Below are 14944 nucleotides of genomic sequence, written 5' to 3' on the forward strand. Positions count from 1 at the left end.
TGATGCATTTCATTTTTGTAGTACTAGCTTTTGTTTTTGTTTCATTTTGTTCTGACTTTGTGTGTGTGTGTGTGTGTGTGTGTGTGTGTGTGTGTGTGTGTATGTTCTTACTATGTAGTTCTGGCTGGACTGAAAGTAGACCACAGTGGCTGCAAACTCATAGAAACTTGCCTGCCTTTGATTCCTGGAAGCTGGGATTAAAGGCTACTGTTCTTGGCTCATGCATTCATTTAGTACTTAAATGGTTATACATATATTTTACATATTTTCATATTAAAATATTTTTAATTTTTTCTCAAAATGTGAAACTCTCTTCCCTGTCTTAAGCTGAGTTTCCCAGAAACATACTCTATCATAAGGCTTCATAAGAATGTGGCTCATTCAGAGAGGCAGGAATGGGAGGAGGGTGGGAGCACACCCTCACAGAAATAGGAGGAGTGGGATGGGATAAGTGGTTTTGGGGGGAATGGGAGAGGAGATAACATTGAAAGGTAAATAAATAAAATATCCAATAAAAAAAACAGATAATGGATCTGGCAATTGTAGTTTAGCAGTCAAGACTTTTTGTCAACAATTTATTACAGGGATTTCATATAATCCTCAAGGACAAGGTATTGTGGAAGAGGCCCATGGAACTTTAAAAAAAAATGGTGAGACATACTGTTGCTGAGACAAAGAATGATGCCGACCTGTGAACTTGCTGAGTGCCCTGACAAGGGTGACTGGGGAGTTGTATTGGACATATGTTTCTGACCCACCTTTGCTTGACTATATCCCAGATGGGACAAGCTGCCTTGACTCAAGATTTTAGACCTGGTGGGACAGAGAATTAAAAAGAGAAATTATGTCTCTTTTATTCTTCTTAAAGGTGACCAGCTATTAGGATTCAATCATGTACTGGTCTAGAAATCAACCCAATATGGGAAATAACAGTCTACTTTTGGAAGACTGGATTTAGACTTTGTCAGAGACATATCTGGAAGCTAGCTGTAGCTCATTATGATGTTAGGATAGCAAGACATATAGTTGGGACAGGATCTGGATTTCAAACAAGGGTTAGTGAATGTTTTAAGACTCTTTTAATTGTCAAGCTCAAATTGGTTTTGTCTCTTCTACAGCATTTATTGAAAGTTGCTTTTACTTACAATTGTAAGTTTTATAATTTCCAATTACATTAGTGTGTTGAAACCTGGCATGTCTGTTACAGGGGTCTATCAACCAGCTTTCGCCTCACTGCTCTGAGTATTAGAAAACCTTAGTTCTCTGAAAAAAGCTTGAAAGTGCTGGAAGAAGTGAGTTAGGCTTTAAACAGAAGCAAGAGGGTAGCAGGCCTGATTATTGCTGGTATAACAGCTTTAATTCCATTAATTGCTAGCACCACTGCTTATGCAATAGCATTGACACAAGGAATTAGACAACAATTTTTGTTAAACATCTAGCAAAGAATGTTACTAATGTATTGAGTATACAAAAGGATTTATATAGGTATCTGGAACAATGGCTGATGCTCTATAACCCATTCAAATTATCTGAAGGAGGTTCAGGATTCAAGAGTTAGGAGCCATCCCAAGTGTCACGACAAATGTCATTGGAGTAGTGTTACTTTTGAAATTCACAATGATTGTCATTATAATTAGAAAAAAGTTTAAAGACACCTGTAGGTTATTTGGCATAATTCTAACACCTCTCTGGGTGTGTTAACTTTGCATAGTGAGATTCTGAAGTTAAAGAATGCTGCTCTGTTGAGCTTTGATGCTGCAGATAACACCAATAAAATTATCCATGGCATGAGGTTAGTATTTCCATTTTGGTCAAACCACAGGAATGGCATATATAACTTGATCAGGATAGCCCTTCTTGTCCTGGTAATACTTTTAGTCCTTCCCATTTTGTTAAAGCTTATCTTTAATAGCATCAACATGTTGGCAGCCAAAGTACATAGCTTGAACCTGAAAATGGACTCCCAGACAGAGTTATTAAATTAACAGGCTGGCAAGCCAAGGACAGGTAAGTTTCTGCACAGAGCCTTACCAACCTAAGACAGAAGTGCATTGCTTTTGATAATGCATATTCCATGATGGATAAGGAAGGCATTCTTGTGAGAGTGACCTAAAACAGGCTCAGTCTTGAAAACGCAATAAAAAGGGGGAAAGCTGGAGAGCCTTTGGGGCTGCTTAGCAAGAAGCTGACATGGGTCAAGGACAAGGAAATGGGCTGCTTGGCAGGAAAATGACATTGGCCAAGGACAAGGAAGTAAGCTTCAAGCAAGAATCTGACATTAGACTAGAACAAAGAAGTAATTTCAGATAGGAATCTAAATCTTAGTCTACAACAAAGAAGTAATTTCAGGCAGGAATCTAAATCTTAGTCTACAACAAAGAAGTAATTTCAGGCAGGAATCTAAATATTAGGCTAGAACAAAGAATTTCAGACAGAAATCTATATTTTAGGCTAGAACAAGGAAGTAGGCTTCAGATATGAAAATGACCTAGGGCTAGGATAGAGAAGTAAGCTCAGATACTTTGGTCATCCTGATAAGCCTTTAGAAACAGTTATCATGGAAGTGTTCACATAATTGGGTTAATGCCTTGCTTTTTCATTGACTATTTGTGTTTATTGTATTGCTTGTTCCTTGACTGTTTGCATCTATTGTATTGCTAGACCCTCAACCTAGAACTGACATTAATACATGCATGTAATCAAAATGGTATAAAAGCATCAAGGAAGAGGAGATATAGGATAGGGGGTTCTAGGGAGGGGAAATGAGGAAAGGGGATGACATCTGTTGTAAATAAATAAAATATCCAATTAAAAATAAAATAAAAGAATGTGGGTCATTTAAAAAGTATTTCAGCTTCTTTTTTCCAGTTAATGCCTATTAAACAAAGAGACCCATGACTGATAAACATGCAGAAAATAAGAGCCTGTACAGTATTCAGCTTTAAATGGGATATCTATATTATGTATCTTTCATTCCCAGTCTCAGGGATATTGCAGAGGAGGGGGAAAGATATATTTCATGAGCAAGAGGTAGTTGACATCCACAGCTAAACAATATTTGCTGAACATGTCATAGTCATTGCACAATGGACTCACAGTGGCTGTGATGGCATACAGAAGACATAAACGGAATCAAGTCAACTAAAATCCAACATGGATGGGGAGGAACTCCTGAAGTCCAAGTTCCAGCTGAAGAGCTACTGGTAGTTGACTGCTGGAGGAAGAATAATCAATTTTCTTTGGGAATTTGGCCCCTAAGAAGTTACCCATAGTCCCGGAGATAGTCTTACACCATGCACATAGTAGAGTTAGTGGGTTTCAAAAGAGAGCACATGAAGTTGAGTATGAAAAGTGGTAGGGAGAATAGGAGAGGCATTAGAGGTGAGGCAATGTTACCACATTGAATAAGATGACAGCACATTATATGCATATATGAAATTCTTGAACAATAAAATATTAAAAATAAATGTAAAATGTCTAAAGAGAAGCTAAAGAGTAGAAAACCATAATGGGAAGGGAGAAAAGGTCAAACTGGGGTGCAATTATAAGTAAGATCTAATAAAGGAAGGAATCAGCCTGAGCCCTTGGGAAAGAGCTGAAGGAGGCTGAATATCAGTAACACTCTCACTGGAGCTGGCAAAGAACAGGGAAAGCAGAAGGCAGTGGGAGGGGCATGACTGCTGGTGGGAGGGAAGGAGAGGAAAAGTACCCAGAGACAGAATCACTTTGTATCTTTAATCTTCTTGTTTCCAGACCTCAGAGAGCAAAGCCTTGCTAAAATATTTCTGCTTACTTCACAGTAAAGTTCGTGGAGCAAATGTTTGCCTAGACTCAATTGCTCTTGACCTTGTAATTCTCTTGTTCTTTGAAGAGGAAGAAAAATATCCTGCCCACTTTCTTTTGGAACTCTGAAAATAAGCAGCTGACCCTGGTCAGGGCTTCTAATATCAAGGAGACTCTTTAAGCCTGTAGTTAGACCTTAGACTTGCCTCAATCCATAAGGTCTCGCACTCTTATTGTCACAGGTGCTTTTCTCCATTAATGTACTTCGTCTTCTTATGTTCTGTCACTTTAATTCTCTTTAAAAACTTAGTAATTGTTTTCCTAAACATGTAACTTAAAGGGAGTTTCAAAATGTCCTCAGGGTCACTTAATTCATATACAAAAAAAAGAAATGACACCTACATTGCAGAGTAAGTGTAGTGATTAAATTCGATGTAGTAAGCCTTCAGCATGGGTGCTTGATATGCGTCATTATTATCACACATCATTTTGTTTCTCCTGAATGTTCCCCACACTGCTGACTACTCCAGTCATTTCCTCAGAAACTCTTGCTTCATTGTGAATATCCTTTCTTATGTCCTCTAGCACTATTCACAACTTCTTCCAAGAATATACTGGGAAGAATATACTGGCAATGTATATCCTGCATCTTCTTCCCAGAATATACCTTTCCTAAAACATCTGTGAATGAGACTCTTATTGTTGCTGTTGCTTTAAAATAAGTGTATCATGAGCAGTAGTTTGATCAGTTTTCCTGGCTCTTCATTATAATTCCAAGATAATCATTTCTTCATCCTGGATCAAGAAATACTCCACCATTAAGTTCTGTGCTAGCTACAAATACTCCATTTAATCCCTCTTCAATTTGTCTTTGGAATGCTACCTCTTTCTCTTTTGTTCCATCAAAACTAACGATATCAGTCACAGTTTCTCTTTCTCTTTATGTGCTGTATTTGCACCACCTAGATAGTTATCTATATCTAACTGAATTTTCAGAAACAACAACAAATCATCAGCACCAGACTCCATACCTGTAATCGTCTCAGTGGTTCATTGTCATATGATGATCACTCAGAATCTTTTTGCCTCTGAGGCTCTACTTGATTTTTATTACATTAGTGCACGTGCACACACACACACACACACACACACACACACACACACACACATTCATATGGAAAGTTACAGGACAACTTAACTCAAGGAAGTTATTCTTCCCCTACTATATCCTGAAAGTCACTTGGGTCATTAGGCTTGACAGCAGACATCTTTGCTCACTGGGCCATCTTACTGTCACCTAAACAAATATTTGAATTCATCATTCCAAGTGTTATCCTCTCTTTCCAACCTTTTCTCTCCATTAATTATCATATAGAAATACGTCAAAGCTATTTTATTTTTTCCCATCAAACTGGTTTGGATTTGATTCCTCTCCATGCCCCCCCCCAACACACACACTATACTCAGTGGTGATAATACTGCACTTAAAAGCTAAAACTGAGACCATTGTCTTTCTGCTACATTTCTTCTACAGTGTCCAATCTTCCATAAATTCTATCCACTTCCTTTGTTGTTTCTCCCTTGGCTACTGAAGACAACATTCTTAAATGGATTAGGGATTAGAGACATCATATACTTGTGCTTCTCTCTCTCTCTCTCTCTCTCTCTCTCTCTCTCTCTCTCTCTCTCTCTCTCTCTCTCTCTCTCTCCATGTGTGCCATGTGTGTGTGCTTTTGTCTCTCCCTGTCTCTGTTCTGTCCCCATTTCTGTCTTAGTCTCCATGTCTGTCTTTCTTCCTCTGTGTATGTGTTTCTTTGAATCATTTTATGAAAAAATATTCACACCTTTTCATACATTATGTTCTGATCACAGTTCTCATCCCCATCTCCTCTCAGACCCTCCCCACCTCACCACTCACTCTTTCTCTCTCTCTTTAGAAAACAAACAGGAAAACAGACAAGCAAAATGTATGCTTTAAAAAAAAACAAAAGAACACACACTCCACAAGTTCATAAAATTGGAAACCATGATATATACAAGTAAAAGGCCATTAAGGCAAAAAATATGACCAAACAAGGTAATATGAGACAAAAGGTGTACAAAAATACCATTGAGTTCATTTTGTGTTAGGCTTCTACTGTTAAACTTAAATTCTTAACTTGATTAACTTAAGGCCTACTATTAAGTGTAGTTAATATACCCAGTGTAACTCCACAGGAGGGAACAAAATTTTTCTTTGCAGACCCTGGTCAATTGAAGATGCTTTTCTGGTTAAGGATGGGGACCTGGGTCTACTTTCCCCTCTTAGCACTGGGACCCCTTCTGGCTTGAACCTGTGCATTCCCTGTTTGTTCCACAGTGTCTGTGGAATTATATGTACATCAGTCCTATTGTGTCTAAAAGATATTATTTCCTTGGAGTCATTCATCTCCTCTGCCTCTTACACTCTTTCCCCTATTGCTTCCTTACCACTGAGCAAGGGAGGTGGGGGACAGATGTTGGTGGAGACAGCTTATTTAGGACTGAGTGTTCCAAACCCTCCCATGTTCAGCACTCTGTCTAGTTTCTGGACTTTTCTTGACCCTGCATATTTTTTTTATTAATTTGGCAATTTGCATCCTCAGTTTCTACTTCCATTCCTCTGAATGCCCAGTATTATTCAATAACCTTCAATTCTGTATGCATCACAATTATGTTATCCTCCCAGTGTAAGTAACCTTCCTTCCTATTTCAGACATAGCATGAAGGCACTTGGCTACTTAACATCAATGTGTACTAAGATATACCTGTTAACTATTTTGTCTGTACCTGTTTTTAAGATGGGCTCTTTATACTAGAGGAAACAGCAATAAGCTGTTGAGGCCATATCCTGTCCCCTGTTCAAAGTAACCCTATGATTTCTCTTATATTCTATAGATCCAGGACTTTAGCTCTCATATTACTTATTCTTTATCCTGTACACCCAACTTTTTTTGAGGTTCTTTTCTTTAAATCTTCTAGTAGCACATTATGTTCTACTATTGTTCTATCCTTATCTTGCCTTGTCTTTTTCATATCCAAAATACAAACTTCCGATTCCCGGCCTTTGATTTCGTGTCCATACTTCAAGTCACTCTAGCCAGACTTCATAAGGCTGTGTTTTCCATCTTCGCTAGCAGCTTTATTGACTGCCAAGTCTATTGATGTTTTTTTTACACTTCCTCATGAATAGTTCACACAGAAAATGTTGTATTGACTCTTTTTCTTCCCTTTGCCTCTCCTGTACCACTAATGTTCACCTGCTTTTTCATTATCTGCCCCACCCTTATCATATTATTATAATGTGCCCTTTGCAGCGGCTTGGATGAATATTTCAGAAATTAGGTGTTCCAAGGCTTTGTTCCCAGAGTGGTACTTTTGGGAAATTATGGAATCCTTAGGAGTTAGAGCATTGCAGGGCACTAGACATTGTCACTTTGTCTTTCTTTGTTTTATGACACATGGTACAACTGGTTAGCGCCACGTCATTGTCATCTTGTGTCACTTGAGTTTATAACTCTCAATGCTAAGAATGCTGTTTAAAAGCATAGATGGGCTAGAGAGATGACTTACTAGCTAAAAGTATTTGCTGCTCTTATAGCAAACTTGGCTTTAGTTCCATGTTCTTTTGTGGTGGCTCACAACTGTTTGTAACTCCAGTCCCAGGGGATCTTCTGGCCTCTGTAGGGTGTAGGTGCTCAATAGGCACAAATGTTAATGCACACAAAACACCCCAACACATACAGCAAAAGAATAATCATTTTTAAGTTAAGAAACATATATACTCACCGTAGAATCTCAGAAATATTCTCAATAGTCAAATTAGGAATTGTAGAAATTTTTGTTCTAATTTCAAACTTAAATTCATTTAATGATTTTCTTTATGAAAGCACTGTCAGCAAGTCCAATAGCCATTTTAAAAATCAGATAATTGAAACACCACACAAATATGATATACTAATTTGATCTTTACATATCGAAGAATGCTAGTAGGAAAATATTGTCTTTATTTCCCATAAATAGACTATTATGTTTCCACAACAGCAGAAAACTAGGTGTGTATAGTAAAAACACTACAATTCCTAACACAACATTCTCAGCTCCAAGCCAAGGTGCTTTAGACAATGCTCATTAATGTTGCATGATATAACAACATGCACTGTGCAAAGTGCATTTGTGTTTTCAGAAGCAAAACTGTAGGGAAGCCACATAAAGCAACATGGTGAGTCCTGCCAGAAGAAACACCTCTAATTCATTTCATTTCCTGAAAATATGGAGTTAACATAGTATAGAGATACTTGCATATTTGTATTCATGTACTAGTCATAATAGATGAAATAGAACCACTCTAGACACCCATCAACAGATAAATGGATACAGAAAATGCAGTATATGTATATAATGCAATTTTGTTCAGCCATAAAGAAAAATGAAATAATAATATCTGAAGGAAAATGGATGGAACTGGAGTCATTATATTAAGCAAAACTAAGCCAGTTTCAGAATACAGATACAACATTTATTTTCACTAATATGCAGACTCTAGATTTAAATCTCTCTCTCTCTCTCTCTCTCTCTCTCTCTCTCTCTCTCTCTCTCTCTCTCTCTTTCTCTCTCTCTCGTGTGTGTGTGTGTGTGTGTGTGTGTGTGTGTGTGTGTGTGTGTGTGTGTGTCTGTGTGTTTGTAGGCCAGGAAAGTAGCTAGGAAATCATGAGAAAGGAGGAGACATTATGGAATGGGAGAGAAGGAAGCAATAAAAATGGAATATATGACATAAAAACAAAGATAGGTATGACTTCTGAAATGGAAGAAAACAAGGAAAAGAAAAGGAGCAGGAGGGTGAAAGTCAAAGAAGGATGAATAAGAGCAAATTATAATAACCTACACATGAAAGTGCCGTCATAAAATCCACTGTTTTGAATGTTGACTTAAAAACCAAATCAGAAGCTGGAGAGAGGGCTCAACATTTAAGAGCACTTGCTACACTTGTAGAAGACCTGAGTTTAACATAGTATCTATGTTAAACAGTTTTCAACTGCATGTAATTCCATCCCCTGGTGATACGATGCTCTCTTCTGGCCTCTGTTTATATTTGCATGTACATGCACATATACACACAGGTATACACACATAAATTAAGCAAAACTTAAAACACAGCACACTGTACTATATTTGCATTGTTTGAGTAGAATTGAGAGCTCCAAAATAAGCTAATACATCTGTGAATAATTGGTTTTCATCAAGGTTATCTAGACAAGTCAGTGGGAAAAATAATAGTATTTTAGATATGTGCTGAAACTAGATACCCCATGTAGAGGAAAGACCTTATGCTCCTAGTTTAATTCATATACAAAATGCTCTCTATAAGTAGATGAAAGACCCAAATATAAGAGAATAAAGCTTAAAACTCAGCAGAAAACAAGGATTAAATCCTCAAGTACTTAGATTTTAAAGATACTTAGTCCCTGTATTTCCTTTAAACAGGAACAATCCTGGATTAAAAATTTGGAGATGAGTTGGTGGCCTCATCCTCATTCTGGATATGGTCTCTACAGTTCTCCCTCCCCTTTGTTGGGTATTTCAGCTAATCTCATCTCCTTGGGTCCTAGGAGCCTCATGTTTTCTTGGCTTCTGGGTCTTTCTGGTGGCTACCACCAGTTCCCCATCTGCTATTGCTACACACCTCTGTTCAATTTCCTGATCCTCTGTATATCATCCCCGTCTCCTCCCATACCTCATCCTGCCTCCTTTTAAACCTTTACCTCTCCTCTCTTCCTCCCAAGTCCCTCCCACTCTCTACTTCCTATGAGTATTTTGTACTCCCTTCTAAGAAGCACGGAAGCACCTACACTTTGGTCTTCATTCTTCCTGAGCTTCATATGGTCTGTGTATTATATCATGGGTATTTCAAGCTTTGAGGCTAATATCCATTTATCAGTGAGTGCATATCATGTGTGTTCTTTTGTGACTGGGTTACCTCACTCAGGATGATATTTTCTAGTTCCATCCATTTGCCTAAGAATTTCATGAATTCATTGTTTTTAATAGCTGAGTAGTACTCCATTGTGTAAATGTACCACATTTTCTGTATACATTCCTCTGTTGAGGGACATCTGGGTTCTTTCCTGCTTCTGGCTACTATAAATAAGACTCCTATGAACATAGTGGAGCATGTGTCCTTGTTATATGTTGGAGCATCTTCTGGGTATATGCCCAGGAGTAGTATAGCTGGGTCCTTAGGTAATGCTATGTCCAGTTTTCTGAGGAACTGCCAGACTGATTTCCAGAGTGGTTGTACCAGCTTGCAATCCCACCAACAATGGAGGAGTGTTCCTCTTTCTCCACATCCTCACCAGCATCTACTATCACCCGAGTTTTTGATCTTAGCCATTCTGACTAGTGTGAGGTGGAATCTCAGGGTCATTTTGATTTGCATTTCCCTGATGATTAAGGATGTTGAACATTTCTTTAAGTGCTTCTCAGCCAGTTGATATTTCTCAGTTGAGAATTCTTTGTTTAGCTCAGTACCCATTTTTATTAGGGTTATTTGATAGTCTGGAGTCCAATTACTTGAGTTCTTTGTATATATTGGATATTAACCCTCTCTCAGATGTAGAATTTTTCCCAATCTGTTGATTGCTGTCTTGTCCTATTGACAGTGTCCTTTTGCTTTACAGAAACTTTGCAATTTTATGAGGTCCCATTTGTCAATTGTTGATCTTAGAGCATAAGGTATTGGTATTCTGTTCAGGAAATATTCTCCTGTGCCCATGCACTTTAGCTTCTATTAAATTCAGTGTATCTGGTTTTATGTGGAGGTCCTTGATCTACTTGGACTTGAGCTTTTTACAAGGAAATAAGAATGAATTGGATAGGGGGTTTGTGGAGGGCAAATCAGGAAAGGAAATAACATCTGAAATATAAATAAATAAAATATTCAATAAAAAGGTATCTGGCAAAAAAACTTTACTTAGTTATGACATCAAAAGCATGAAGTGAATTGGAGACTTCTGGTTCTTATGTAAAGTTAGTTATGCCAAATGGTCTTTTGCTGGGGCACACATGTGAAAGGCCCCAGCAAATGCTAATGCAAACATTTGAAAAGAAGAAGACACAAGTGAAAGGATGTTTGGATATAGCAGACATGTTAAAGGACTCTTGATGAATGAGTATAAATGAAGGATTATTAATATGACCCCACAAACAGTGGGAGGTGAATACTGAGCATTGGTTTGGTTTGCTCCACCTCCCTGTTCTTTGCTAAAGACACACATGCATTGTTTGGCCTTACATACCATTGTTGAGCTCAACTTGTGTTAACACTGCCATTGAGAGAAACTCACCCAAGAACTGCTCCTGAGGTTCCCCGGGCAGCTTTCTGCTTCTGTGGTCTCACCTTAGGCTGGTATGGTGAGCCTGGTACTTTCTTCAGGATAGAACTAGAGCTTCTTGGTGTCTGCTTGCTTAAAAGAATGGAATGTAGCTGCTGGTTTGTGCCTGGTGTCTGTCTGCCTAGAGGACTGGTCTGCAGCTTCTAAGTCATGTCTGGTGTTTGCTAAGGGATTGAACTGCTGCCAAAGAAGGTCATGCTTGCCCTCAAAGAACTATTGCTGAACAGGTCCACTTCCCCCATATCCTAATAACTTTTCTCTTACACTACCTCTGCTGGGTGATGGGCTAGAGGAGAAGTTGAAACCTTATTAAAAGTAGGTAGTAAAAAGGTTTTGCCTACAATGAACAATAAAAGACAAATAAGCCCTCTTCTAATTGAGAATTACTTTTAACATTTACGTTATTTTAATTTTGTATATGAATCTATGTCTACATCTGGGTATATATGCACAGAGTGTGAGTGTTAGCAGAGACCAGAAGACAATGTTGGATCCCCTGAAGTCAGAGTTACAGGCAGTTGTGAGCCATCTAATGTGGGCTCAGGGAAACAAACTTTGATTCTCTCCAACAGCAGAAAGCACTCTTAACTGCTGAGCCATCTCCTCAGTCTCCCATATTAAAAAATTTTATTCATGAAAAGATACTATTAAGGAATAAAATGATAGCCCTTGGAGTATGAGTAAATATTTGCAAATCATATATCTGGTTAAGGTCTAGTGTTCAAAACTGTAACATAAGCCACTCTTAGGACTTGACAAGAAGACAAATAACTCAATTAAAGTGGGCAAAGACTTCAATAACTATTTCTCAAAAGAAATATATGCAAATCCTCAAAAAGAACATGAAAGGACACTCACTATCACTAGTCTGCAGGGAAATGCAAGAGTGAATCATTATGAGCCATCACCTCACACTTCCTATGATAGCTATAAAAAATATAGAGAAAATGAGAAAAGCTAAAGAGGATGCAATGCCCCAAACATTATTGATGGGAATGACTATGGAAAATACTTTGACAATTCCTTTTGACATTTTGTAAAATTACCATATGACCCTACAGTATTCCTCCTACACATACCAAAATTAACATGCATGCATTCTCATAGCAGCTCTCTTCACAATAGCAAAGCAGTGGAAATGACTGGCCATAAATAGATGAACTGATAAACAAGCTGTGAGGTACATGTGCAATGAAATAGTTCAACCACTGAAAGAAATAATGTACTAATATATGGTCTGATGTGGACAAACTTTGAAAACACTTTGCAAAGGCAATGCAGTCAAATGCAAGATTGGCTTAGTTTACTTAAAAATTCATAATAAGCAAAATTATATAAAGATGTTTGGCAATGGATTAGGAAGGAAAGTCTGCAGAGAAATTTTTCAGTGAGCACAGAGTTTTGTTTCAGTATGGTAGAAACCATGCCTTTAACTCCAACTCCAGGGGTTCCAACATTGTCTTCTGGTCTCTGTTGGCACTCATACTCATATGCATATCTTCAGATAGAGATTGTCATCCAACCTTGTAAATGTACACAGTGCAACCAAATTGTTCATATTGAAATGACTAATTTCAGACTTCCCCTTAATGAACTTACAAATTTGTTTCACTTACACTTTTAAGGCTTCATTAATAGTATCATTAACCTTACATTCATCCCAGTCAGAAATCTGGAAACAATTCAGAGAATCTTCTTGTTGCTATTGGGAAAACCCTATTGAGGATAGAGACCACTTTTTGAACATTTGTTCTTTTCCACACCATCTATCAGTATCATCTTAATTTAGGTCATATACTGTTGGCTCCTTGCTGGCAGGCCCAGGCAAGAGGAAAGAGGTCCTGTCCTGCAGGGTATCTCTGGGGCTGAGCAGGATGGCAAGTGTTTATGGTCTAAAAGAAACACACAGAGCTGGGAGTCTTGTCAAGGCAGGAGCTCATTTTACTAAACTAGGCACCCGCTAATATAGAGAGGGAAAGGAGATGGGCACTAAGGTATAGGGAGAGATGACATATATGGTAGTGTGAGGTGACAATGACTAGGTGGGCACAGTAGGTTCATTTTATATCAACCATAGCTAGGCTATAGTGGGCTAAGGGCAAAGATCAATTCACATTTAGGTGTTCTGGTCATTGGGGTCACACTTGATCATAACTTTCAGCCCCACTCCCATTTTGGCTGTTTCAAAGGCTTCTCCAGCCTTCTCCTGAGGGAATCTATGGGTAACTAAGGGCTTTACATTCAAAGTCTTCCATGTAAGCATGGAAATTGCCATCGGGCACATGTTGCAGTATCGAAACACTCCTTTGATATCCACCTCCCGTACAGCTGTGTGCACTAGGGATCATCTCGGAGCCCATTTCCACAATCACCGAGGTCCCACCAGAGTGAATGGCATAGATGCTCATCTGGATGGAGGACTCCGCTCCTGTGCATTCAATGGTGACCTCTGGCTTGCTCCCCAGCAGACTTTCCAAAACCTTACTGGCAATTTCCTGAAGGGTATCTTTGGCCACCTAGATGGTAAAGTCTGCTCCAACTTCCTTGGCTTTGGTCAACCGAGAAGCAGATAGGTCAGTCACCACCACTTGAGCAGCTCCCATTGCTTTGTCCACAAGCAAAGTGACTATCCCAACTGGCCCAGCTCTACACAAAATGACCTTGTTCCCCAGGGAAACTGAACTTCGAAGGCAGGCATAGATACCCACAGATAGAGGCTCAATCAGGGCCCCTTCTTCAAAGGTGACACCGGCAGGAAGCTTGTAGCAGAAGTCAGCAATGTGCTTGTAGAAGCAGTAGAGGTTCCCATCATCCAGCGGTGTGGCACAGAAGATCGATGGCGTCCAGTTGTATCAGCCAATCTTGCACTATTCATCTATTTCGCCGGGAACACAAGACTGGATGGCAACCCGATCTGTGGGTATTAGATGTTTCACCGACGCTCCTACTTTTGTGACTGTCCCAGCAGCTTCATGCCCAAGCACCATTGGCTTGTTCACAACAAAATCCCTTACTGAGCCATGCCCCCAGTAGTGAACATGTGAGCCACAGATCCCCATGGAATACATCTTTAGTAACACGTCATTTGGGCCCAGCTCAGGGATTGAGTAGTTCTCCAGGCGAATGTCTCTCGGTCCATGCACCACCAGGGACAGGTTCTTGCCCTTAGCTGGAGCTGCCATGTCACTCTCTTGCTTCTAGGTGTCAGCTGGACCTGTCTGGGAGCTGGTGGTTTTCTAAGTTTGATATTTTTATGACAGCATAATGAATCTGATGGGCGTAGCCATCATACTCCCTTATAATCGATACCTCCATTCCTTCCCCATGTACTCTTTCACCAGTGTTTTCTCTCTTTGTGCATTACATTATATCTTCTAAAAGTTCATAGAAAAGAAATACCACAATATCTGGGTTATTTTGTCATGCATTTGTTTTTCTACTCAGCATAATGATTTTGAGATTCACCCATGTTATTTGGGTATATTAATAGTTTATCAATATAAAATTCACTCCATTTTATCATTGTGCAATATTCTAGTATTTAATACACCATGGTACATTTATTAGTCCATTAATGCTTGACTTATTTTAAATTTGGAATATTATAATAATTTTTAAGACAAAATCTCACTATATATCCTAGGCTTGCCTCAAGGTTACAATCCTTGTGCCTCAGCCTTTGGAGTGCTGGAATTATAAAGGCATGTGTCATGAATAAGAAGGTGAATGTGGTGACACATGGATATAGTGAC

General features: G+C 38.8%; 1 pseudogene; it reads right to left on the reverse strand.

The window, feature by feature from the left end:
• Positions 1 to 13308: 13308 nt before the first annotated feature.
• LOC117694240 (sorbitol dehydrogenase pseudogene) lies at positions 13309 to 14398 on the reverse strand (annotated as a pseudogene).
• Between the last annotated feature and the right edge of the window lie 546 nt (positions 14399 to 14944).

Source organism: Arvicanthis niloticus, chromosome X (assembly GCF_011762505.2).
Source record: "Arvicanthis niloticus isolate mArvNil1 chromosome X, mArvNil1.pat.X, whole genome shotgun sequence".
NCBI lineage: Eukaryota > Metazoa > Chordata > Mammalia > Rodentia > Muridae > Arvicanthis > Arvicanthis niloticus.